We start from the raw sequence: 26,560 nt of genomic DNA on the forward strand, positions 1-26,560 counted from the left end.
GCTCAAGCTCTCCAGACAATCCCTTTATCCTGGCCATTTTCGGTCTGGGGGCTTGACATCTTGGGCCCCTTCCCCCGTGCTACTAGGGGCTTTGAATTCTTGTACGTCGCCATCGACAAGTTTACAAAGTGGCCAGAAGTGGAACCAATGAGGAAGGTGACTGCACAGTCAACTATGAAGTCCATGAAAGGATTGGTGTGCCAATTTGGAGTGCCCGCCAGGATAATCACTGACAATGGCACCCAATTCACCAGCCGCGCCTTCATACAGTACATCCAGAACCTTGGAAGCAAAGTCTCCGCTGCTTCTGTTGCTCATCCCCGAAGCAATGGGCAAGCTAAGAGGATGAACGCTAGAGTGTTGCGTGGACTCAAGATGAAAACTTCTGATAGACTGCAGAAGTGCGGCAGACGCTGGGTCGATGAGGTGCTAGTGGTTCTTTGGTCCCTCCATACGACACCGAATCGAGCCACCGACAGACTCCCTTCTCCCTAGTGTATGGGGCAGAAGCAGTACTCCCCATGGAACTCATATACGGGTCACCTCGAGTACTTGCCGACGATGATTTAGAGTAAGAGCAGCTCCGGCATGACGATGTCGTGCTCCTCGAGGAAGATCGTCTCCGGGCCGCTGTGCGTGCTGCATGCTACCAGCAAGCCTTGCATCACTATCATAGCCACAGGATTCATTCCCGGAGCCTTGAGAAAGGCGACCTTGTCCTTAGCCGTGTCCAGTCCGCCAAGGGTTCCAACAAGTTGACGCCAAAGTGGGAAGGCCCTTGCCGGGTAGAAGAGTCACCAGACCTGGCACAGTCCATCTGGAGACCGAAGATGGCATTAAGGTGCAAAACTCATGGAATATTGAGCATCTTCGTAAGTTCTACCCATAAGGCGCGGTTGCCGGGCTCAGCCCCGGCAACCAGCTTTTGTACAAGCCTTGCCGATGTGCATGTAACCCGTTGTACAAAGCCAGGCGCATACCCTGTGCAAAGATAATAAAATGAAGCGTTAGCATCTAAACCTTGCATGCATGTCTAGTTTAGCATGAATTTGACATGATCATTTAGAAAGAGTCATATTCTCCTGTTTTTCCCCTATACTAACTACAGGGCTCCTCCGTGGATACAATCCCAAAGAGAAGAAGTGAGAACAAGCTTCCATATCGACCCCCGACAACAACAGATAAGTTCCCCTTGAAGACATCCATAGCGTGCATGTGTGAGAAAGACTTGTGCGTAGAGAAACCTTGTCACCCTCCAACATTTGTGCTCCCATTCCTTTGATTCAAAGGTCACTTTGATCGGGGTGGTGATACGTTCCAACGTATCTATAATTTTTTATTGTTCCATGCTATTATATTATCTGTTTTGGATGTTTTATATGCATTAATATGCTATTTTATATTATTTTTGGGACTAACCTATTAACCTAGAGCCCATTGCCAGTTCCAGTTTTTTCCCTGTTTTGAGTTCCTCAAAAAGGAATACCAAACGGAGTACAAAAAAAATAAAAACTTTCACGATGATTTTTCTTGGACCAGAAGACATCCAGTGGACTTGGAGTGTAAGTCAGGGAAGCCACGAGGCGGCCACAAGGATGGAGGGCGCGCCCCCACCCTTGTGTGCCCCTCGTGACTCCACTGACCTATTTCTTTCGCCTATATATTCCCAAACCAATAGAGCCATCCACGAAAACACTTTCCCACCGCCACAACCTTCTGTAGCCGTGAGATCACATCTAGGGACCTTTTCCGGCACCCTGCCGGAGGGGAATTCGATCACGGAGGGCTTCTACATCAACCCTATTGCCCTTCCGATGAAGCGTGAGTAGTTTACCATAGACCTATGGGTCCATATCTAGTATCTAGATGGCTTCTTATCTCTCTTTGATTCTCAATACCATGTTCTCCTCGATGTTCTTGGAGATCTATTCGATGTAATAATTTTTTGCGGTGTGTTTGCCGAGATCTGATGAATTGTGGATTTATGATCAGCTTATCTATGAATATTATTTGAGTCTCCTCTGAATTCTTATATGCATGATTTGATATCTTATTAATTCTCTTCGAACTATCAGTTTGGTTTGGCCAACTAGATTGGTTTTTCTTGCAATGGGAGAAGTGCTTAGCTTTGGGTTCCATCTTGCGGTGTCCTTTCCCAGTGACAGTAGGGGAAGCAAGGCATGTATTGTATTGTTGCCATCGAGGATAAAAACATGGGTTTTTCATCATATTGTTTGAGTTAATTCCTCTACATCATGTCATCTTGCTTAATGCGCTCTATGAACTTAATACTCTAGATGCATGCTGGATAGCGATCGATGTGTGGAGTAATAGTAGTAGATGCAGAATCGTTTCGGTCTACTTGACACGGACGTGATTCCTATATTCATGATTATTTCCTTAGATATCGTCATAATTATGCGCTCTTTTATCAATTGCTCGGCAGTAATTTGTTCACCCACCGTAATATTTTCTATCTTGAGAGAAGCCTCTAGTGAAACCTATGGCCCCCGGGTCTATTTTCCATCATACAAGTTTCCGATCTACAATATTAGTTTCCTATTTACTCTTTTTGCAATCTTTTACTTTCCGATCTATAACCCAAAAATACCAAAAATATTTACTTTATCGTTGATCTATCTCTATCAGATCTCACCTTTGCAAGTAACCATGAAGGGATTGACAACCCCTTTATCGCATTGGGTGCAAGTTGTTTGATTGTTTGTGCGGGTATTCGGTGACTTGAGCATTGTCTCCTACTGGATTGATACCTTGGTTCTCAAACTAAGGGAAATACTTACTCTACTTTGTTGCATCACCATTTCCACTTCAAGGGAAAAACCAACTCAAGCTCAAGAAGTAGCAGGTGCTCGCTGCTGCATTTGGGAACAAGGATTGACTAAGGGCCATTTTGTTGGAGATATGCCCTAGAGGCAATCATGTATGATGATATTTCCTATGTGTGTATGAATAAAGATAGTCCTTGGACATTACCAATGATGTGTATCAGCAAGTACGTGACATGTTTCTGGGACTATGCATTGTATGATGACTGTCCTAAAAGGTCCCTAGTCGAAAGGGCTGTGTGGACGCACCACCACCTAGACTAGCATATGACACGTTCGATGGCTTGGTCTCACTAGCCATGGGGCATTGGATAATCGGATAATATGCACTTGGAAGGAACCAGTCGGATTCGCCGTAGTCGGATCCGAGTCGAGATAAGGTCCGAGTCGGACAAACCTAACTATGAGACGCGACGATATGTCATCTGTGGGTCTCTAGTACAACATACGTTCTATGTCCTAAGACCTGAGCTGGCACATGTACTCGGGATGGTGACAGACTTGCTTTGGGCCGACTAAACGCTACTCCGTGACTGGGTAGTTACAAAGGTAGGTTTCAGGCTTGTCCAGACCCATGCTGCGAGACATGGTCGAGCAAGACGGGATTTGCCCCTTCGATCAGGAGAGATGTACTTTGGGCCCCTCGTGTGATCCGGCCAGGATAAGCACGGCCATGCGACAAGGTTTATGAGATAATCCGGATAGTGGTCGGCATCACTGAAACGAGAAAGAGGTCGGGCTAGCACAAGGATGACAGACTCACCTTGAGCCCGACAACATATATCATGTGGCAAAAGGAATGGAAGTGTGATGTACATGTTCACTAACCAGCTTCATAGTCTGCTTGATGTTCGGCTTGCCTTGCTAGAGGCCGCTACCAACCATGCAGTTCGGAGGTGATCCGAACTGCGACCAAGCCGGCTTGAACCTAAGGGGTCACGCGGTTCAGGTAAGTAACCTACGAGGTCGGATCCGGGGACACTGGTCGGACGTGATCCGAGGTGTATTCGGATTGTGGACGAGTAGACTTATGGGCTTTAGGGTCCGTGCGAGGCCCAAGTGTTGAGCCCGCGACGGATGCCTACATAAAGTGGGGTGCGGCACACTCATGCGGTTGATCGCTTCGGCGCTGTCACTAGGGTTTGCATGTGTTGCGAATAGACACCTCCACTCGTCGCCGGTTGTGTGATCAGACCTAGCAGTCCGCCGCACGACGTTCCTCTTGCACGCGCGGATACCATTAGAGGCGGTGCACTTGCGCCGCTCCGGTGAACCTGTACGTGGGAACCGACGACCGGCTATTCGAGGGATATCGGACGAGGAGGAGACGATCCACGCGGACGCGCTGCCCCAACTCTTCTTCTGCTGCACGTCACTGCACGTCTAGTGGTAACGAACTGTGATCCATCTCCCATAGCATGTTCTTGGTTGTTCTGCGCGTATGATTTTTTAATTTGCAGTCGACGCACCCTACCATAGAACCCAACACATTTCTCTTCCATGCTCCTAGCCCACCAAGCAGAGCCTTGTGGCGAGCAATGGAAGAGACCGGCAAGGTGTCTTGCTGAAAAATCTTGTTTACTTGAGAGTATAAAGGAGTTGTTCCTTTGCATGGACATAACACGTTCACCAGTGCCCGGCAAGCATATCTTTTTCATTAATGCGTAGAAAAACAAGTACAAACGTCATAGGGTACAATATAGACAGAAAAGATTACATAACTAGGACTAAAGTTTGGCAAGTGCCTACATCTTTTAGATTGAAAAAAAGATAAGTTCCCCGTAATCCCTTTCTTGTCCCTCTCCTCCTAGGGGCTGCAGTGGGAGGTGAAGAGGGCAAAAGGAGTGCCTAGGCAGGAGCCCAGCCTAACCCCGTCAGGGCCCATGGGACGCAGTCTGACAAGATCAGGAGGGGCGATGGATGAAGGCAATGGACGGAGAGAGTGGCTAGGCGATGCCCTGGTCACCACCTCCAGGACCATCGGAATGCGGCAGGAGGGACACCAGCAGGGAAGACAAAGCCGGAGTCCACGGGGAACCCTGCCAGAGTCCAGCTGGAGGAGGTGGAGACATCCACACCCAACACCCCGGCAAATTGCTCTGCCGGGGGGAGAAGACGTAGATGCAGACGGTGGTGTTGTCGGCGCCTTGCTGACGGTAACAGTGCGGTCGGCGTTCAGCTGGAGTCTAAACCGCCGTCCTCCAGCTCGACGGCATCGTCATCGCCGCCACTGTCCTCTTCATAGATGTCGCTCGAGGAGGAGCTTCGTCGTTGGTTGAGCTTTCTGTGCAGCACCCTAAGCGAGCACCCGAACGACCAAAGACCTCGATGGAGAGCAGGTTGGCGTCCATTAACTTGAAATGGAGAACGTGCCCCGCCGCCAAGCTGTGGGCATGAGCAAAGTTTCTAGCCACGCCGGAGAAGCATGGCATGAGACGCGGGGAACTCCACATCCTCCCGCATACTGCCGTTACAGCAGACCCTCATGTGCAAACTCAATCCTGGTGGCTGTTCTACGTCCATCACTCTTGCGATGGGAATGGAGAGCCAAAGACAGCTGTGCGAAGGCCGGCGCAGCTTGACGATGAAACTCCAATGGCTGGTCGCTGATGTGGCCTTCATTCGGGGCCTGGGCGGCTGGAGGAGGAGCAATCAGAGCACCGCCATGCCCTCCTCGGCCCCGAGCGCCACGACGGCTGCGCCCTCATCCTGCCGCACCACCTCGTGCAATGGACTCTACCCCTGCCTCCCCGGCCAGGGGAGGGAGGTGCTATCGAGTAGAAGCCCTCATCTCCACTGCTGGAGTACTACCACGTCCTCTTCCCCTCACCATAGTGGAAGAGGGATGCGAGGAGAAGAAGAAGGAGGAGATGTGTGTGAGTGAGTACCTCGCCCATTCCCCTTTATATCGGGGGGGGGGGGGGGCGTGACTGGGGGGCTGGCTCCTCACCCAGGAAGCAACCACCGTGCTCCGTCAATCCAGCCCCTCTGGATCACTGACAACGTCCAGAATCCAGGACCGCCCTTCTGCGCCTATCCACGATGTTGGGTTTTTTGCCATGGCACTCATTCCTGCGCCCTATGCGCCCGCCACCAACCCTGCGCAATGCATGCAGCGTACATGGCGGAAACGACATGGGTGGTGGGATGAATAAAATGGCAGTTACCTCCCCGTCAATGTGGGCAAACCCATAGACTATTACGTGGGTAACCCCACGTCGTCCGGCACGATGCACAAAAAAACCGGAAACTGATTCAATCACAGGTTAATGAAGGACATGTCTAGTACTCTTCTACTGGGCAATTCTAGTGGCGTCGATCCCGGAGATGCGAGATGGCTCCTCTCCCCCTCCACCTCCACCTCCATAGCAACCATGGCGATCTCTGATCTAGATGTGCCATGGAAGGACTTCTACATTGGGATTTCAATCCGGGCCTTACGGTCGCGGCTCAAGTGCGTCGTCGTTTTGGCACCACGGTGCACTTCTCTCCTTCCAACGGATCCAAGGAATTTTTCTTAGTCGTCTACTTCTCTTCTGCCTTCTCCACTTGTTGGAGGAATCTATGGGTATTGCCCTTCAGTGCTGCATTGGTGGTTTACCATCTGGATTCAATGTCTTGCTTTTGGGTAATCGATGATTTCGTTTTTCGATGGCCTCCAACAAAGTGGGTCATTTCATCTTATCATCTCAAGGATCAAATCTGGCCAGACTTTGTATGTCATTTTCAATTATTTCGTCCTAATGTGCTTGACTACTCCATGGAGGATGATTATTGGCATTCTGATGAAAGAATTTCTAAGGTTTCAACACGCTCTCCTATTGCTATGAAATCTTCGTTGGGACTCATATCGACTGGTGATCAATTTCCAAACCCTACAGTTTTGAATCTACAACATCCTGACATTTGGCCTATGCCAGCTCGTCGGAGTTCGCCGGAGATATCTACTCCGGCGACCAAAGAGCCTACCCAAACGGTTTTGGACAATCTTCGTAACTCAATGAATGACATTCAATGCAATGGATCTTTTTTCGGCCTAAAATTTGGCAATTTCATTGTTAATTGGGGACAAACTGGCTATCAGAGCATTCAAGACTCCCATCATTTAATGCAGACGAATATTCACTTTGGCAACTTATCCACAAAGGTATGCATCAAGGCCCGTGAGCACTCTAGACGTTTTGAGGGAAGGAATTTTAAGCAGGGTTAATGGAATTCAATTCCGACTTTTATTATTTCCCATATACTGGATCAGCTCCGTTTTGGATATACACCTCAACACATTGCCACTATATGGTCCCTACAGTCCACCCCCGATAGATTACATTTTTCGGAGGCTGAATGTGTGTTATATTTGTGACTTGGCGGGACATTTGGCCAGGGATTGTCCAGGTGAATATGATTCTCTATCTCATGAATTTGATGGGCTTTCATGTAATGGGCCGTCTGATCTGCATACTGTTCTTGAACCCACCAAGCCTACTAGATCGCCGTCTTGTGTCATGTGTGGTTCTCCAACACACACTTTTTTGAATGCCTGATAACTTTAAAATGCTCTCGCTGCGGATGGCTGGACCATATTATTTGGGCCTGCGTAGCTGCCCCCAGGTTTACTTGGAGGTCCAAAATTTCAGTGCGCGTACCTGCGAAGCACCAGCCCACTTATTTATCTATTCTAGGAAAGCACCCCTCTCACAAAGAGCAAGCAAATATCAGAATTGATCCACCTCCGTCTTTGATTTATATTGCCAGGGATAATGTGGATCCTTATCATCTTGGGTTTGGTAATAACTTTACTACAAAGATAGTCATGGTAAGACCCGCTAGCCATCAAGTCGATCGGTCAAATATTGAATCACTTACTCAACTTGACTCTGGAGGTGCGAGACCAAATCTGACCACCCAATGTGCATCGTGTGGTGATCCTAGCCACGTTGTGACCTCCTGCTCCGCGAACCATAGGAGAAAGAGAGGTGTTTGGGTTCCTAAGAAGCACATGATTTCTTAGCCCTTGCTGAGGTGAACCGCTTCGCCCCGTTCCACCACAAGGCAGATCTATCCACACCATCGAAGGTTTGCTCCATGAATCCAACGTCTTCCCAACTGAAGTGGATGATTACCCGCTGGGCATTGGCATTTTTGGGTTTGTTGGTTTGGTTGTTAGAGATGCAGTAGTTGTTACAACCTTTGAAACAAATAAAGATGATGAAAACATGAACACAGTGGTTTCTTTTGTTCCCCATGATGTTGGCATTAACATGCGCATGACTAGCTATGGACCTCAGACTTGGTTGCTCTACATTGGCTTCCCCCATGACTATCAGACATCTCGTTACATTCATAAATCTGTCGATAAGTTTGGGGAGCTCATCAGTTGGCATAACCCAAGAGGTGACAGAAAGTTTGTGCTCATCAAGATTCATGTTATTAGCTTACGTTTGGTTCCAAAGAGCTTTGTCATGTGCCAGATGGGGGGAGATCGCCACAGTTGAACTGTTTGTGAGAAGTAGCGATTGGAATGCTCACCTCCCAGAGGTTCGCCCTGCCGGAGAACATCCACCACCTGAGGATGGTATTGCTCACCCTCTGCATGGAGAGGGACTCACTGCTGAACAACTTTATCAGGCACAACTTCATAATTGGATGGTGTAAAATGCTACTAATAATGCTGACCAGAACCAAGGGGCCAATCAGGGCAATGATGTCCACTTTCAGGAAAACTGGGGGGCTTGGCCTCCTCCACGTCCCCAGGCACCCCCTGCTCTGTATAATTTCCAAGCATGGTTAGCTGCTGAGGGACTTCGGGTATAGGACGATGTGCTGCTGGCAAACAACATACAGGACAGTCATGGGCTTGCTTGGAATGATTCCATTTCTGCTCATACTAGCACTGATTCTAGTGCCACTGTGTCTGACAGCTATGTTCTAGTGCCTGCAAACTTGTTTCATGCTATGATTGCTGGTGAAAGATCTATTACTGCCCCAACTAAATTGCAGGTAAAATCTTTGGCAATTGAGGTCTCTCTATATGTGGCTGGTATGCACTTTGCAATGACAACTCAGGGTGATTTTATTTCGTCCATGCTCATAAACTCTGGATTTCCAATTGTCAGGCTAAACAACTTTCTCACAATAGCCATCATGCCAATCATTGTCAGTTATGGTACTTGGAGAACATGTTTTGGTTTCAGAGATAGTAGAGTTGATACTAAGGTGGTCCTATCTGAAGAAAATGGCTCTCTTTCTTTATCTCAAGCTTCAATGATCACTAGTCAAGCCTCCTCGTCCAACTGTACCAAGTTGGTCTCTAGTTTTTCCTCTTGGTTTCTCCCTGCTTAGGATACTGCTGCTGATCAAATCATGCCTGTACATGCACCGTGTTGGAGATATGCCCTAGAGGCAATCATGTGATGATGATATTTCCATATGTATTCATGAGTCCTTTGTATTGTCCTTGAACATCATCCATGATATGTATCAATAAGTATGTGACTTGTTTGTGGAACTATGTATTGTATGATGATTGTTTTAATGGTCCCTAGTTGATAAGGTTATGCAGACACATATCCTTGACTAGTATACGACTCGGTTGATGACTATGTTTCACAAGTCATGTGCATGGAGATGCTAAACCGATAGTATGGGCTCGGGGATGGAGATCACCGAGCCGGACAGACCCACTTTGAGACGCAGCGAGATATAGTCATCTGTTAGTCTCAAGTGCAATGTATATGCCATATCCTAGACCTGAGGTCCTCACATGTTCTCGGGATGAGGATCGGCTCACTTAGGGTCTATCAAACGCTACTCCGTAACTGGGTAGTTATAAAGGTAGCTTTCAGGTGAGTCGTGAGACATGCCACGAGACATGGTTGACCAAGATGGAATTTGCCCCTCCTATTTGGAGAGATATTCTCTGGGCCCTCTCAAGTGATCAGATTCGGAAAGCATGGCCATGCGACTTGGGTTAAGTGTTAACCCAGTTCGGGAATTCGTATCATGGTTTTGAGAAGAGAGGTCGAGCTAACACAAGGGTGACAAGTACTCGCCTTGAGCTCGACAACAGATATCGTGAGGCAAAAGGAATGTTGCATATGCCACATTGTTGAGGTTCGTCAAACGACTTTACGCCCACATGGGAGTTGGCACGTTGTGCTAGGAGCCGCTACCAACTATCGACTCTGGTCGTGTCCATGTGTACGTGAACCTATAGGGTCGCACACTTAAGGGGCTGCAGGCCCTTCGGATTGGATCTGAGTGGAAAATGGATGTGGACTCCTAGTGGGCTCAAGTGTTGAGCCCACCTCGGAGGTCTATATAAAGGGCAGTGGGCTCACCACTTAGGGTTGAGAGGATTGAACCCTGGTTAGCCACCACCACTCCCCATGCCCATGCCGCGCGACCGGACCTAGCAGTCCGTCGCTCGACGCTGCTCCCCGTACGTGTGGATACCTTGGAGGCATCGCATCTGCGGTGCTTGGACGAACCGTTCGAGGGAACCGCGAGGTGCCGTTCGCGGGAGATCACCGTTCACGGGTCTTCGCTGTTCGCGGGAGATCGGCAACGCGAGGAGGAGACGGCCCGGGAGATCGGCTACACGCATCACCAACTCTACTTCCGATGTGGTGACTGCGCGTCTAGTGGTAAACCCGATCCCGTGATCTATTTCCAGCAGCATGATCTTGGGTGCGTGGTAGAAAATTTTATTTGGCGCTAGCATAGCGTACCGCGTGTTCCAACACACCGAACATGCTTCTGATGGATTCCCATGACCTGCATCCTACCCCTGTTCTGAACAACACACAACCTGAAAGTGTTGGTATGGGCCTTGTACTTGACAACATACAACCTGCATATGTTGGGTTGGGACCAGCTACACCAACTACTTAAAATAAGTCTATAATTGCTCAGACTCACCTGGATGACAGCTCTCAGATTCAGCTTGCACCCTCTGGTTCTGCCCGTGTTGGATGACGTGGTAAGAATATTGCTCCTGAATGTTCTATTGTCCTGTGCCGGAGTACTCGTTCCAACAAATATGATGGCTTTAAAGTGCCCTTGATTTCGGACAGTGCCAATAAGAAGTCCAAGGTCAAGCCCAGGATTGTTCCTTCTGCATCCTCTGTCACGATCACTGAGATTTCTGAAGACGCAGCAAACCCAACAACACCGCCACCAACTCCTATCCAGGTGATTTAGCATATTGGCACCAATCTTTGTGCCATCCCAGCTGCAAAGCTCACGGCAGATGAGCATGAGCTCAATATTATCCTTGTTTATTTTCTAACAAGGATGTTGGGACATCTTCGGTCGCTGCTTAATATTATCCTTATTTATTTTCTTTTATATTCCTATGGTACTGTCGGTTAATTGGAGCCTTCTTTGCTGGAATGTCCGTGGGTTAAATTCAGACGCCAAATAGTTAGCACTCTGTAATGCCATCAACTCTAGTGGGTGTGTTGTCATATGTCTATAGGAAACTAAAAATGCCTCTTTTGATAATGCTATCATTAAATCATGTTGTCAACGCCGTTATGACCAATTTGCTTTTGTCCCCTCCCATGGAGCCTCTGGTGGCATTTTTACGATCTAGAATAGTTCCATTTTTCATGCAACTATCATTACCTCAGAAGATTTCACCCAGGTCATTCAGTTTCAGTCCACACAATCAGCTCACCATTGGACACTGGTAAATGTGTATGGACCATGCCAGGGTGATCATAGAGTGGCGTTCATTCAATGGCTTTTAAACTTAAATATCCCTGATAATGAAGATTGGCTCCTAGTAGGCGATTTCAATTTCATCAGAAGCCCAGATAAATCGAAATTAACCAGGTGGTAATCTTAATGACATGATCACTTTTAATGATTTCATTAGATCGCAAGCTCTCATTGAACTACCTATTAAAGGCTGGTCCTTTACATGGTGCAGTATGCAAACTGATCCCCTTTTAGAGCAAATTGATTGGTTCTTTACTAGCACTAATTGGACTACAACTTACCCCAAGACCAGGGTCAAATCACTTGGACGGCCTGTTTCCAACCACATCCCATGTGTGATCACTATTGAGACTTCCATACCTCGATCAAAGATTTTCCGCTTTGAATCTTATTGGGTCCAACACCATGGCTTCTCAGAAATAGTCCAAAGTACTTGGGGGAGGCCGATGAAGTCACAAAACATGGCCACGATCCTATGCAGGAAATTCAAAGCTCTCCGAAACGCCCTCAAAGTTTGGAGCAAAGGGATCTCTAAGCTCACCATTGCCATTGAAAACTCTAATAAAGCCCTCTTTGAGCTTGATGAAATGGAGCACAAAAGAGCCCCCACAATACCAGAAGCTAACTTCAGGAGAATTCTTAAGGCTCATATCATACGCCTCTTATCTTACCAACAACAGTATTGGAAAAAACGCTACACCATTCGTTGGGTGAAATTTGGTGATGAAAACTCCATGTTTTTCCAAGCAATGGCATCTGAAAGGCTTCGGATTAACAACGTTGCCTCCATGACCACTGATAATGGTGCTTGTGTGGAGGACCATGCTGGCCAAGAGGCTGTCATCTTCAATACCTTCAAACAAAGATTGGGCTCCTCCTCGCATCATGAGATAAATATGATCTTGCCAGGATTATCAAATGAATTGATGGACTAGAAGAACTTACAATACCTTTCACCACGGAGGAGATCGACAATGTCATCAAAAACATGCCAGCTGACCATGCTCCTGGCCCAGATGGCTTCAATGGAGTCTTTCTCAAATCATGTTGGTCAGTGATCAAACAAGACTTTTATAAGCTCTGCAATCAATTCTTCGATGGAAACCACAACCTTGAAAGCATAAATGCTGGTTTCATCACACTTATCCCGAAGAACAATGCCCCAACATCAGTGAATGATTATCATTCGATCACATTACTTAACTCTTGTCTCAAAGTGATCACTAAGCTCCTCGCAAACCATCTGCAAAAAGTGATTCTAAAAATTATACACCGGAACCTGTATGGATTTCTGAAAGGACGTACGATTCAGGACTGCCTAGCTTGGGGATTCGAATATATATATCAATGTCAGTCCTCTAAGAAAGAAATTGTTCTACTCAAGCTCGACTTTTCCAAAGCCTTTGACACAATTGACCATGAGGCCATGTTAGTCATTTTGAAAAACATGGGTTTCAATGAAAAATGGCTTGAATGGATTAAATGCATATTTGACTCAGACAAATCCGTGGTACTACTGAATGGCGTGCCGGGTTGAAAATTCCACTGTAAATGTGGTGTTAGGCAAGGTGATCCCTTGTCTCCCCTGATCTTTGTCCTAGCGGCCGATCTTCTGCAAGCTGCAATCAGTGACGCCTACTCCAGAGGAGCCATCCAGCTGCCCTTCCCTTGCAACAGCCCGAAAGACTACCCGGTTATTCAATACGCGGACGACACTATTTTGGCTATACCAGCATGTCCCACCCAAGAAACAATCATCAAAGACATCCTCTCATATTACGCAACCTCGATTGGGCTTAATATCAATTTCCACAAGTCAACTCCGATCCCGATAAATTGCAATGAAGACACCTATAACTGCCTGCCAAACATTTTTGGATGTGTGGTTGTCAAAATGCCGTTCACTTACCTTGGTCTACCCAGGGGATGGACCCGGCCTTCGGTTCAGGACCTTTTGCCTCTTGTTTTTCGGGTGGAAAGATGGCTATCTGCTACACTCAATATGATCTCTTATGGGGGTAAACTATCTCTTCTTAACTCGGTTATAACCTCCCTCATAATTTTTGCCCTCTCTACGCTCGAGTTGCCCCTAAGTATAATTGAATTATTGGACAAAATCAGACGCAAGTGCTTATGGACCAAAAAGAATGAGAACAGAGATCCCTGCAACTCACTTGCTGCCTGGGACATGGTTTGCCAACTTAAGGAGTCGGGAGGGCTTGGCGTCATTAATTTAAAAATCCAAAGCGAGGCACTGCTACTTATATACCTCCATAAATTCTACAATCGATGGGATCTGCCCTGGTTGGAGTTAATACGGACCACTTATTAAGGCACTAGGATCCCTCATGCAACTGATCCTTGCGGCTCCTTCTGGTGGCGGGACGTAACAAAACTAATGCCAACCTATTGTAGGATCACTAGAGCCCAAGTGAGCACTAGCAAAGATATACTATTCTGGAAAGACTTTTGGCTCGATGAAATCCTATCAGAAACGCACCCACGGTCTTTCTCGTTTGCCATTCAGGAAGATCTCTCGGTCTAAATTTCTTAGGGACCACGACACTGAGAGAAACCTTTCACCTTCCACTCTCGGCTTAGGCGCATGCAGAAACAAGAAACATTCTAAGTCTGATCTTAGACATTCAACTTTAGGACATCCAACATGCTACCGAACAATTGATTTTCATATGGGGGTCTGAGGCATACTCGGCTAGCAAATACTACAACTTTATTTCAAGGATGTCCGAGCTCATCAAGCATATGACTGGCTTTGGAAATCTAAGACAACTATGAAAATCAAGGTGTTTGGCTGGCTCTTGCCGTCTGACCGACTTAACTCCAGAAACATGTTAAAGCAAAGACATTACAACATTGGAGATGACTATAGTTGCCTTCTTTGTACTCAAAACTGGAAGAAAAAGTGGAGAATCTCTTCTTTCAGTGCTCCTTCTGTAAAAATTGCTGGTCAGATCTTAGTATCAACTGGAGCATACATGGCACAAGACTAGAATGGATTGACCTAGCAAAACGTCCGGGAACAAACCAATGTTCATGGAAATCATCCTGCAGGCGCTGTGGAGCGTCTGGAAAGAAAGAACCAATAAGCTTTTCAGGGGAATAACACCTACGAAAGCCTCCTGGCTATCTAGATTGAAAGTAGACATCACCATCTTAACTCATAGAGTTGGGGACAAACACACCACCTTCCTAAACTATCTTGTAGCCTCTTTATAACATTCTCTCACTCTCACCCTCCCCAAAGGGGATGGCTTGTAAATAACCATATGTAAGTCCACCCCATTTGTTTAATTAATTACACAGTAGGAGCCTCTCCTACTGTTTTAGGTGTAAAAAACAGGTTAATGGAGAAGCAAGTAAGATATCAAGGGGGACATGGATCCCACTGCGGGTGGACTAACGCGTTCGCCTGTGTATTTGTTAGGGCCTTCCCCAACGATGTCTGGCGACACGTATGAGCCAGGCCCGGGGGCTCCTGTCGGTGCAACGAACAATCACGTCTGTTGCCTAGACTTATACACGGGCTTGCTGGCACTTTATGTCTGGCACCGAGCCTACTAAAACAAGACCAAACCAGAGAAGCTGCTCTTCGTGAGATCAAGAAGACCAAGTTAGACAAGAGAACAGAACATCACCATGGGAAGGCCTCCCTTGTCGGGCAGGAGAGCCTGGCCGGGTCGTGGCCGCCCCAAGGACAAGTCCAAGATTTCCCCAGCGGTCTTGACGGGTCCGCCAAGGGCAAATCACCCCGGCAAGGCGCCACCGCTCCACCTCGCAGCGACGCAAATCACTTATCAATGCGGTGTCGAGACCCCAAGTGATTAAGTGGCTTCCACTAAGCACGTGGCAGCCCATTAGAAGACAGATTACCCTCGTGTGACACCCATCCAGAGGCGCGTCAAGCAGATAAGTAGGAGATGATTAAGAGGCACGACAGGCTTGCCAGGCTTCACCCTCCACGTGGCACCTAGCAATTCATTTAATGCACTTTGTCCTAACTACCAGAGTTAGGTATGATAGCACTCTTAGCTATCTAATCATCAGATAAAGACTGTTTTGCCACTGTGGTTACCCCTTGAACTATAAAGGAGGGCCATGTCAAACTAGAGAAGGATTCACACCCTTCACACTTGTACGCGCGTAGCTGCTCCTCCCCTGAGGCAACCTTGCTGGGCTCGAGCGTTGCATGTCGTTGTGTTCTTCCACTCAATCCACCAAAGCAGAAGTAGGGTTTTATGCCTCACGGTGGCCCGAACCTGGGTAAAAATCACCAGCGCTATCGCCGTCGCGCTGCCTCATGCCTCTGCTCTTTGTACAGCGTGACCTTCCCCCTTGCCGAACCGGAAGGGATGGCCCCATAGGTGATCGTGTCCACCCACGACAGAAGGCAAACGGCTGACTTAACTAACGGCTAACCCCTACACGGCCCTCTCTGCCTCTGTTTCTCTCCCTCCCCGATGACCACCACACGCCGCCCACACCACCCCCACCGCCCCACCACCCCGCCGCCCCACCAGCCCGGAGCCCTGCGGCCCCCGTCGCCACCGCGGCCTCATCTCCCCCGCGTCGTGTCGGCCTAGCGCCCCACCGCTCCCACGCCCCACCGCCCCGGAGCCCTACGGCCCTCGTCGCCACCGCCGCCCTGTTGCCCCCGCACCCTGCCGGCCCGGTGCCTCACCGCCCTGGCCATCCCGCGCCCTGCCGCTCCGGCGCCCCACCGCCCTCCGGTGAGCTCTTTTTTTTTGTTTTTTTCTTTTTTGTTGTTTAATTGTTAGATTAGATTAGATATGTAGTTTAGTGCTAGGTTTAGTGCTAGATTAGATTAGATTATTGCTAGGTTTTAGTTAATTAGTCATAATTAAAAGAAGTAGAAAAAAGATGAAAAGGAAGAAGAAGAAAAGAAGAATAAGTAGAAGAGGAAGAAGAAGAAGAAGAAGAAGAAGAAGAGGAAGAAGAAGAAGAAGAAGAAGAGGAGGAGGAAGAAGAAGAAGAAGAAGAAGAAGAAGAAGAAGGAGGAGGAGGAGGAGGAGGATGAGAAGAAGAAGAAGAAAAAAAAAGGAGAAGAGGAGAAGAAGAAGAGGAGGAGGAGGAAGAAGAAGAAGAATAAGAAGAAGAAGAAGAAGAAGAAGAAGAAGAAGAAGAAGAAGAAGAAGAAGAAGAAAAGAGGAGAAATTAGGATATGAAGTGTCATGATGATCTAAAAACTTGACTCGATGTCATTAGCAATATGATTTTTTTTCATAGTTTGAAGTGTCAATGATTTATGTGATGTGATGTCCTAATTTTTTTGACTCGGTAAAACTTATAGGCTTTGTGCTATTTCATCTCCTTGGAGTCATCGTCCTCATAGTTTTTGGTGTGTGATACCGCCGTTGTTCGACTACTTCCTCTACAGCCGAGGGTGAGCTACGAATCCACCTTCACCTCCTACGCTCTTTTAATCATGTCGGTAGATTTTCTTTTCATGCTAAGTCATGTAACCTAGGCGTCTCCCGTACGGAAGGGTTGCATCGATAAATATGCATTCAATTGCATATTTATCACTATAACTCATTCGGATTGTCCAGCGATTTCGATGGACAGCCTGAGGATGTGTAGATTGTGTACGTTCTCCATGCTCTACCCCATTCCAAGACTAAATTTTGGCAGCGCCTCCTTGTGTTCTCCGGATGCACATTCTCTCAGATTTTTGCCGAGACATGTATTTGGAGAACAGCGGGGAGCTGCTGCCAAAATTTTGTCTCGGAATGGGGTAGAGCATGGAGAACGTACTCACTCTACACATACTCGGGTGGGATTAGGACCTATCTTTACCTATTAGTGTGTAGGTTGCATGGACGTAATAAAATTGACACACTAGATTAACTAATGAATATAGATGCTGAATTATATATTTCTTGTGTGTCCAGTAGCTAGGTAAGATGAGTGATCGTGCACGGATGTACACCGGTCACACTAGTCAGAAAGACATGACCAACGAACGGTTAACAAAAACCAAGGGGTTTGTGAGAGCCCCATTCCCAAATGGCCAGAGAAAAACCTAGTGCCCCTGTGCTAGGTGCGACAACTTTCAGAAGAGGACAGAGGATGAAATGGGTATACACCAGTAGAAGTGGGGTTTTACGGCCGATTATAAGGTGTGGACATTTCATGGTGAATCATCCCAACGTGCCAGAGCTGAGGTGGTTCATCGTCGCACCGACGAGCATGGTACTGGGATCGAAGACATGGTGCAAGACTTTCATGAGGCTCAGGATTCGACGATAAGATGGAGGAATCTACAAAGGCCTTCAAAGAAATGTGGATTCTTCAAAACGTCCTGTCCACGAGCACATTGAGCTTTGTCAGATGGATGCCATCTCACTAGTAATGGATCTAAAGGCTCAATTCAACTTGGGCAGAGAATGCTATGACGCGTTAATGATAGTATTTGGATGCTTTCTACCGAAGGGCCATGTAATGCCTGCAAACCTGTACCAGTTGGACAAAATCCTCCATGCACTTAAGATGCCCTAAGAGAAGACAGATGCTTGTGAGAAAGGATGTGCCTTATTTAGGCTTGAGTATGCAGACTTGAACTATTGTCCCATTTACAAGCCTTCCAGGTATGTTGTTGTGGACAACGGTATGGGTGAGAAGAGGCAGACCAAAATCCCCATTAATGTTCTTAGGTATATGCCAATCGTACCAAGACTTCAATGTCTTTTAATGGCCGAAGAGACAGCCAGACAGATGACATGGGACAAAATGGGCAAACGAACCAAACTAGATGCAGATGGGAATCGGATGATGGTACACATATTGGATGGTTCTACGTGGAAGCACTTCGATGCATTACATGAGCAAAAAGCGGCAGATCTAAGGCATCCTCGAGTCTCCATCAGCACGGATGGGTTCAATGTGTTTGTTCTGATGGCAACCCAATATAGTTGTTGGAATGTATTTGTCATTCCTCTCAATCCCCCCCCCAAACAGATTATGCAAAGAAAGGACATTTTCATGACGTTGATAATTCCAGGGCCCAACTATCGGGGGAAGAATATGAATGTGTACATGAAGCCGCTTAAGGATGAATTGCAAGAAGCTTGGGATAATGGGTTCAAGACTTACGACACCGCTAGCAAACAAAACTTCATAATGTGTGTTTGGTACATGTACTCGATGCATGACTTGCCGGCGTATGCGCTATTCGTTGGCTGGTGTGTGCATGGAAGGTTCCCGTGCCCCACATGTAAGGCAGCTCTTCATTTTCGTTGGCTGCATGCGGGTCGCAAGTTTTCTTGCTTCGACTTGCATAGATAGTTCCTCGATCCTTGCCATAAGTTCAGAAAAGACAAGAAGAACTTCTTCAATGGTAGAGTTGTCAAAAACTCTGCACCACTTGCGTTGACAGGGCAACAGACCCTGGATCAGTTAAACGCTCTCGAGCCTGGTCCAGAGCATCCAGGGTATTTCAAGGGGTATAATTTGGATCGTTCCTGGACTCATAAGACATGTTTGTGGGATCTGCCTTACTTCAAAGACCTCCTTTGCCCACACAACATCGACGTGATGCCACTGAAAATAATATCGCCGCGGCCCTTTTTGGTACATTGTTCAGCATAGAGGGGAAGTGAAAGGATAATATTAAGGCTAGAGTTGATTAGGAGGCTCTATGGGATAGACCATTACAAAACATGCAAGAACCGAAAGGAAAGCTGAAAGTGCGTTATATCGACTGAGGGTGGTGAATAGGCGATTTTTATGAATTCTTCACTGAGGAATTTGTGGGTGAGGAAATTCCTTAGCGAAGAACTACTAGCAGCGGAATAAGTACTCAAAAGTATACATAACAGAACACAAGCATGGTCATCAAGATGAAATGAAGACAAGCACAAAGTACAGAAAGCGTAAACACAGGATAACACAGGATGAAGACAAACAGACTAAAGAAATTGAACTGAGGAAATTGAGAAAGTCTTCAGTCAAAGTCTTCAAACACAGATATGAGAAAGCGCACAACATAGTTATGAGGAAATGAAAGAGTTGAGGAAATAGAACCAGTAAGCTTGGTGAAGACAATGATTTGGTAGACCAGTTCCAACTGCTATCTCAGTTATACATCTGGTTGGAGCGGCTAGGTATTTAAAACTGAGGACACACAGTCCCGGACACACAGTCCTCACCGTATTCTCCTTGAGCTAAGGTCACACGGACCTCGCCCAATCACTCGTGGTAAGTCTTCAGGTGACTTCCAAACCTTCACAGACTCGGTCACTCGGCGATCCACAATTCCTCTTGGATGCTCTAGACCATGACGCCTAACCGTCTAGAAGAAGCACAGTCTTCAAAGGTAACAAGCGTACGATCCACGCAGAATCAATCTCTTCAGTGATGCTCAATCACTTTGGGTTTGTAGGTGTTTGGGTTTGGGTTTTCCTCACTCGATGATTTTCGCTCAAAGTCCTCGGAGGAAGGGATGCTCTCAAATGACAAGTACCAGTTTCTCTCGGAGCAGCCAACCAGCTAGTGGTTGTAGGGGGCGGCTATTTATAGCCTAGGGAGCAGCCCGACATGATAAGACATAAATGCCCTTCAATGATATGACCATTAGGTGGATAAAATATATTTTGGGACAGCTGGCGCGTAGCACCGCAACGGTCGGAATTTTGAGGCTCAAATTCCTCAGGGCTATCATGTTCCTCAATGTGTAGGCAATCCGCACTAGCGATTTCCTAACTCCTCAGTCAGAGCAAATTCCTCAGAGACCAGAAGAACTTCGTCTCTGTCACTGAAAAATATGACAGAACTGTATGAGATTTCCAATGGCTTCACTCGAAGGGATTGGTAGGTGTAGGATTTTGAGTTGAGCATCACATGGAAAATTTTCCTTAGTATTTCATCGACCCCCTTTAATAGTACGGTGTTTCCTATGACTCAAGAAAGAGAAAATGAAACTATGAAAACTAAAGTCTTCACACTTCATGTTCCTCGAATGAATACCAAGTCTTCAAGGTCACACCAATTTCTTCACTTCCAAAGTCTTCAGAAAGTCTTCAGAAATCCAAAGTCTTCTGTCGAAGAACTTCATTTTTAGGGGTCGACTTTCTCTGTAAATATCAAACTCCTCATAGACTTATAGACCTGTGTAAACACATTAGTCCCTTAACCTATAAGTCTTCAATACACCAAAATCACTAAGGGGCACTAGATGCACTTACAATCTCCCACTTTTTGTGATTGATGACAATATAGGTTCAGTTTTCAACAGGGATAAACATATGAAGTGTAAATACTGATATTGAGGAATTTGATTGCAACATATAGAAGAACTCCCCCTGAAGATGTGCATAGTGAGGAATTTGCTTTTGAAGCAATGCACACTTTAAGAGTAGAATCATGGAGATCTCCCCTATATCTTGTAATTCATACACGCATTTGACATATAATATGAAGAATTTGAAATGCATGATGAAATATGGTGACTGATGTAATTTAGCATGCGTGCATTAACATTAGCGAGGAATAAGCATGCAGAAAATCACAGCAAAAGTATCAGGCCACCATAGAGTTTAAGTTTACAACTCGATCCAGCAAAGTCATCAGAAGAACGAGAGTTGTAACTTAGGAAAAAACGCCCATATAAGATAGACCCGCTTGAAGACTAACTCAAATTTCTCCCCCTTTGTCATCGAATGACCCAAAGGGTTGAAAATGAGGACTAACGCCCCTGAAGAATATCATGTTGATGGAGGAGCGCCAGCGTTGTCGGGGTCGTTCGTAGATGTTGGGCCTGCCGCAGTGTCGTCCAAGTCTTCATGCTCGTCGGTGTCGCCCGATGAAGAATAGGAGCTGGCCACCAAGGAAGGAATGTTGACCTTCTTGTACTTCTTCGGTGGAGGAGAAGACCAGTCAAAATCTTCCTTGAGACCCATTTTCTTCAGATCTTCTTCGCTATAAATGTGAGACCGAACAGCCCAGGTACAATTGAAGGTTTCATGGAGGTAGTAGTGGTTTTTCTTCACTGCATTGTGGGTAGCAGTCATATTGTGAAGAATTGAACCAAACTGACGTTTGACCCATTTGTGATTTCGATCAACCTTCTGGTGAAGACTGAGGAGAATCTCACGATCAGTCATCACCCTGGGAGCTGTGCCTTGAGGATCTGGCTTGGTTGCGTTGGCGGCAGAGTCATGAGTGGCAGAGTCGTCATTGGTGGAGTAGGATGCAGCCTTGCGAAATTGACCATCCAATGGACGAATGCCTTCATCAATAACAGCAGTAGCCTTGCCCTTGTCATCAGCTGAGGAAAATGTTCGTTTGAGGACTTCAATCGGGGGCAAGTAGCTGCAATGGTTCAGTGTATCAGTTTTGTAGTTGAGTGAAGACCTTCTGATGAATCTCATAATCCACGGAGCATAAGGCTTCAACTCAAATGGTGACATAGCGACATTGGCCAGAGTCCTCATGAAGAAATCATGGAAGTTGACGGGAACACCATGCATGATATTGAAAAGAAGATTCTTCATGATGCCAACGACTTCTTCTTCTTTCGAGTCGTGGCCCTTGATAGGACTCAATGTCTTCGTTAGAATGCGATAGACAGTCCGAGGCACATATAGCAATTCCTTCACGAGGAATTTTGTTCTTGGGGCCTGACCTGGCTTCAATGGCTTCATCAGCACTTTCATATAGTGGTCTGTAAGCTCAGGCTCTTGGTACATGCAACGAGCAGCTTCAAGGGGAGGACTGAGTGGAAAAGCACGAAGCAATTCAGTAGCTGGTGCCTTGTAGTGAGAGTTTTCAGTCATCCAGTCCAGCACCCATGAATTCATATCTTCAGAGTCACCGGTGATGTGCAGCGTTGCATAAAATTGAAGAATGAGTTCTTCATTCCAATCACATATATTAGTGCAGAAAATTAACAGTCCAGCATCATGAAGAACACTGAGGACTGGTACGAAGCACGGCAGAGATTCCGTATCCACGTGAGGAATGTGCTCATGATCGAAGACTTTGTCTTTGTTGAACAGCACTGAGGAATAAAAATTTGCCTGGCTGGCAGTCCAGAAACGCCTCTTCCTAATGCGAGCAGAGTCATAGGGGTTGTAACCAGTGAAGAATACGTGCTCGCCGAAGAAATCATCAGTCTTGAATTTTTGCTTCCTTGAGAATGGATCCTTTGGCTTGGGTTGAGGAGTGTCAGTAAGTTGCATCACAACCTCAGGAATCGCAATCTCAGCTTCTTCAGGCTGAGGAATTTCTGGTTCCTCTTCAGTGGGAGTCTGTGTCTTCAGTGATTCAGCAGCAGCAGTTTCTTCATCACTAGTGGCTAGAATTTCTTCACGAACGGACAAAGTGGGGTGAGTTTCTTCAGAGCCCAATGGAACAGTATGTGCCGGGGACTGAGGGATTTGCTGCAATGGCGTGAACAAAGGAGAGTTGTGATGCTGACTATCCCAAAAATCATCATTCATCAATGAAGTAGTACTCCCAATGTCCACGTTAGAATTTTGATCATCCAATTCCTCAACGCCGGCCTCTTCAGCAGTAAACTGAGGTATGGGCGAGGAGACAATTGGACTTGAAGGGATTGCGTCCGCTTCAATTTCTCCATCCATCTGCTCTGAGGAAGCAGCTGAGGGAATGTCTTCATCGGATTCACTTGGAATCACATAATCTTCATCAAAAGGAACAAGGTCCTTTGATGGCATGGTTGAGATAGGAACAACATCAATTGGGTTGTCAAGTGAGCTAGTCAATGGCTTCATCTTCTTCGGGGCCGAAGAATCTGATGAAGTTGATGCCTTCCTTTTCTTCAGAGCTGCACGCTCTGCAACCTTGGTCTTCTTCACATCTGATGCAGATGGAAGGATTGGAGTTGGGGTAGGCGCAGGAGGAGCAGAGGAATTTGGTTGAATTTCTTCAGGCACAACTGATGCAGTTGCCCTGACTTCTTCATTTTCATCAGGAGCACCACTAGTGGATGCCCTGGCAATTTCTTCAGCGGCTGGAATGCAGTCATCAGCCCTGGAACTCACATTTTCTTCCGTAGCCTGATTTTCATCAGCGGTGCTGGCGTGCTCTTCTGTTAGTTGAGCAGATGCTTCGGCTTGAGGAATTTCTGGTTGCGATGGAGCTGCAACCTTTGAAGTGAATTTCTCAGTCAGTTTTACAAACCTGAGCTTGGCTCCTTGCCAATCAGCATAGTAAGCATTGAAGTCATTGCTGAGGCCTTTGATTTCAGCCTGGATCTTCACTAGTTCTTCAGTTGTCATAGAGACAACGTTTTTCTTCAGGAAGCGCTCCTTCCTGTACTGAGCTTTCTTCAGCTGCCTGGCCTTCTCAAATTTCCATTTTTCTTCTTTAATGAAGGCAGTCAGAACATGACTTTGACCTGGAGTGAGGTTCATCTCCGGCAAAGGAGTGTTGGGATCTTTGTGCTAGAGATCAATATAGACTAGGATCAGCTTCAGATCCAAAAGTAGCGGCACATTGCTTCCTTTGGCTCTAGCGGCCTTGACTTGTCTGTCTCTGATGATTTCAGCTAGTTCATCATCATCAGCCTCATCATCATCAGAGGGCACTTGGAAAGAAACCTGCTTCTTGTGAGGACTTGGTCGAGGACCTCGTCCAACAGCAGACTTTTTCTTCAGCAGAGAGGGGCCAACTGAGGAACTTGGAGCAGCTGAGGAACTTGCAGAGGCTCCTGAGGCAATAGATATGCCTGCAGTCCTTTGGCACGTGGCGAGATGCATAGGTGCTGAGGATTTGTTTAGAGAGGCCGAAAACTTTGGCGGAGGAGCTGAGGACTATGGAGGAGAAGGAGCAGTTTGAGGATTTGGCCGTGAGGGCTTTGAGGAATCTGGCCGAGAGGGCATTGAAGTTGAAGCACTTGGCTTATAAGCAGGCTTCTTTGCCATGGCCTTCTTCGGCTTGACAGTAGAGGCCTCAGCAGAGGCAGCAGCAGCAACAAAGTCCTCGTTGAATTTCCTCACTGCTTCTCTTGCTTGTCTGGCCAACTTGGCCTGGCGCTTGGCCCATTCATCAGGATAATCCTCACGGCGCTTGAGGCTAGTGGGATCTGCTTCTTGGCCAGGTGCCAATGGAGGTCTTGGGCACGGAGGATTTAGATCGAATTTCTTCATGTATTTGGGAGTAACATACCTGTACTCCCTCCACTCTCTTGCCCATCTCCTCTCTATCCTTTGGATGCGCACCTTGCACTGATTTTTGTCCTCCTTACCAAACTTGGCCTCATCAAGAGTGCAATAATCCTTGTATATATCATCAGGGATCTCAAAAGCAGTATTAACCTCAGGCCTCTTTCCTCCCTTCTGTGGCTTCCTTCCATCAGCCATTTTCTTCAGATGAGGAATTTGAACAATGGAATTCTCCGAAGATGTATGCAACTTTTCTTCGAGGAACACTGCAAATGAGTTAAGTTGATGAGAACCTAGTGATTCAGCAGCGGACATGAGTACCTGTGAACAGAGTATAGTTGCGAGGAATTTGGAGAGGTCATATGCGTTCTCAGAGGTTTTTCAAAAAGAACAAGTTTGAAGAATTTGACCAGATGAGTCTTGAAGAATTTCACTAAGCATTCTTTGTCTTAGGTTCCAGAGTTGTACAGATCAGAAATCCACACAATTGAGGAATCTTGAAGAAAAATATAACTTAGAGAAATGAATCAAGATCAGATGACATGTGAGGTGTTTAGTGTGTGAAGATTTGAAGAAAAACACCTTTGAGGATTTTGTAGAAATCATTTAAATCAAAGAGGGCAGTAAAAGTAACTTTTAATTACCCTGGACGAAGAACATGACGAACTGGGAAGTGGAGATGTGAAGTTCGTCAGTGCAGATCTTCCATGCCCTAACTCGGCTGAGGAAGACAGCTACGGCGGCGGTGGAGTGAAGAAATCCGCGGCCGGCACGAGTACAACGGCGACGAGGTCGAGGCAGTGAAGCTCTTCTTCACCGACGACGATGAAGTTGTGGCGGCGCTAGGGTTTGAAAAGCTCGAGCTAGAGTGAGGTCGAGCGGAGTAAAGGAGAAGTGAGGAAGGGGAGGGGTATTTATAACCACGGTGAAAAACTATTCGCCTGAAGAATTTGGACGAACGTGCCCCTGACCCTTCTCATTCGGTTGACATGTGTCACCCACGTACTGAGAAGTGGAGATCATAGGTGAATAGATAAGTATTTCGTGGGATGCGGAATAGTTTGAGTGGCAAAAGCCAAAAATTTGGATAAGATAAGTTAAAAGTTCCGTTCACAAATTCTTCAGCTGACAAGGACACAGTGAAGATTTTGAACGAGTTTCAAATAGAACACACATGAAGAATTTGTGAATAGATTGGGTTGAGTTTAGCATAGAGGGGGGAGGGTCCGATCACATTCACTTAGCAGAAATAGCAACTTGAAGAATTAGCAATAAGTGAATGTTGTAGAGGACATAAACTCATATATATATATATATATATATATATATGTATGTATGTATGTATGTATATATATAGCCAATGAAGAAAAACGACGGAAATGGTGAAGACAATGCAAAGTTGAAGAACACGAGCAACTGAGGAATTTCGAAAAACTGAGGAAAAAACTCAAATTGAAGATTTTCAACTTTTGGTGGTGGCGTGACCCACCGTATAAGAATGATGATTTCAGACGTAGCGTACAATTGTCGTTGGGCTCTGAGAATCAAATTATTCGTTAATTTCTTCACACTTAGAGTGTTAGTCTTCATTGATTGAAGAAAAATGTTTCTTCATGTGTTGCACATCCAAGTCATCAATTTTTGCATAAGTGTTAGGATGAGTGTCCTTTTCAAAGAACATTCGAAGATTCTAAGATATTTAGCTCACACTGCAACTTGCTAAATCTCTTCTCATCCAAGGGCTTTGCGAAGATATCGGCTAACTGTTCTTCAATCTTCACATGCTCAATAGAAATGTCGGCCTTCAACACATGATCACGAAGAAAATGA

At 46.4% G+C, this 26,560-nt stretch overlaps 1 pseudogene; it reads left to right on the forward strand.

Moving 5' to 3' along the window:
• The first annotated feature begins 12,316 nt into the window (after positions 1-12,316).
• On the forward strand, positions 12,317-14,804 carry LOC141040925 (uncharacterized; annotated as a pseudogene).
• Positions 14,805-26,560: the final 11,756 nt, after the last annotated feature.

The sequence above is a fragment of the Aegilops tauschii genome, chromosome 2 (genome assembly GCF_002575655.3).
Source record: "Aegilops tauschii subsp. strangulata cultivar AL8/78 chromosome 2, Aet v6.0, whole genome shotgun sequence".
In the NCBI taxonomy this organism is placed as follows: domain Eukaryota; kingdom Viridiplantae; phylum Streptophyta; class Magnoliopsida; order Poales; family Poaceae; genus Aegilops; species Aegilops tauschii.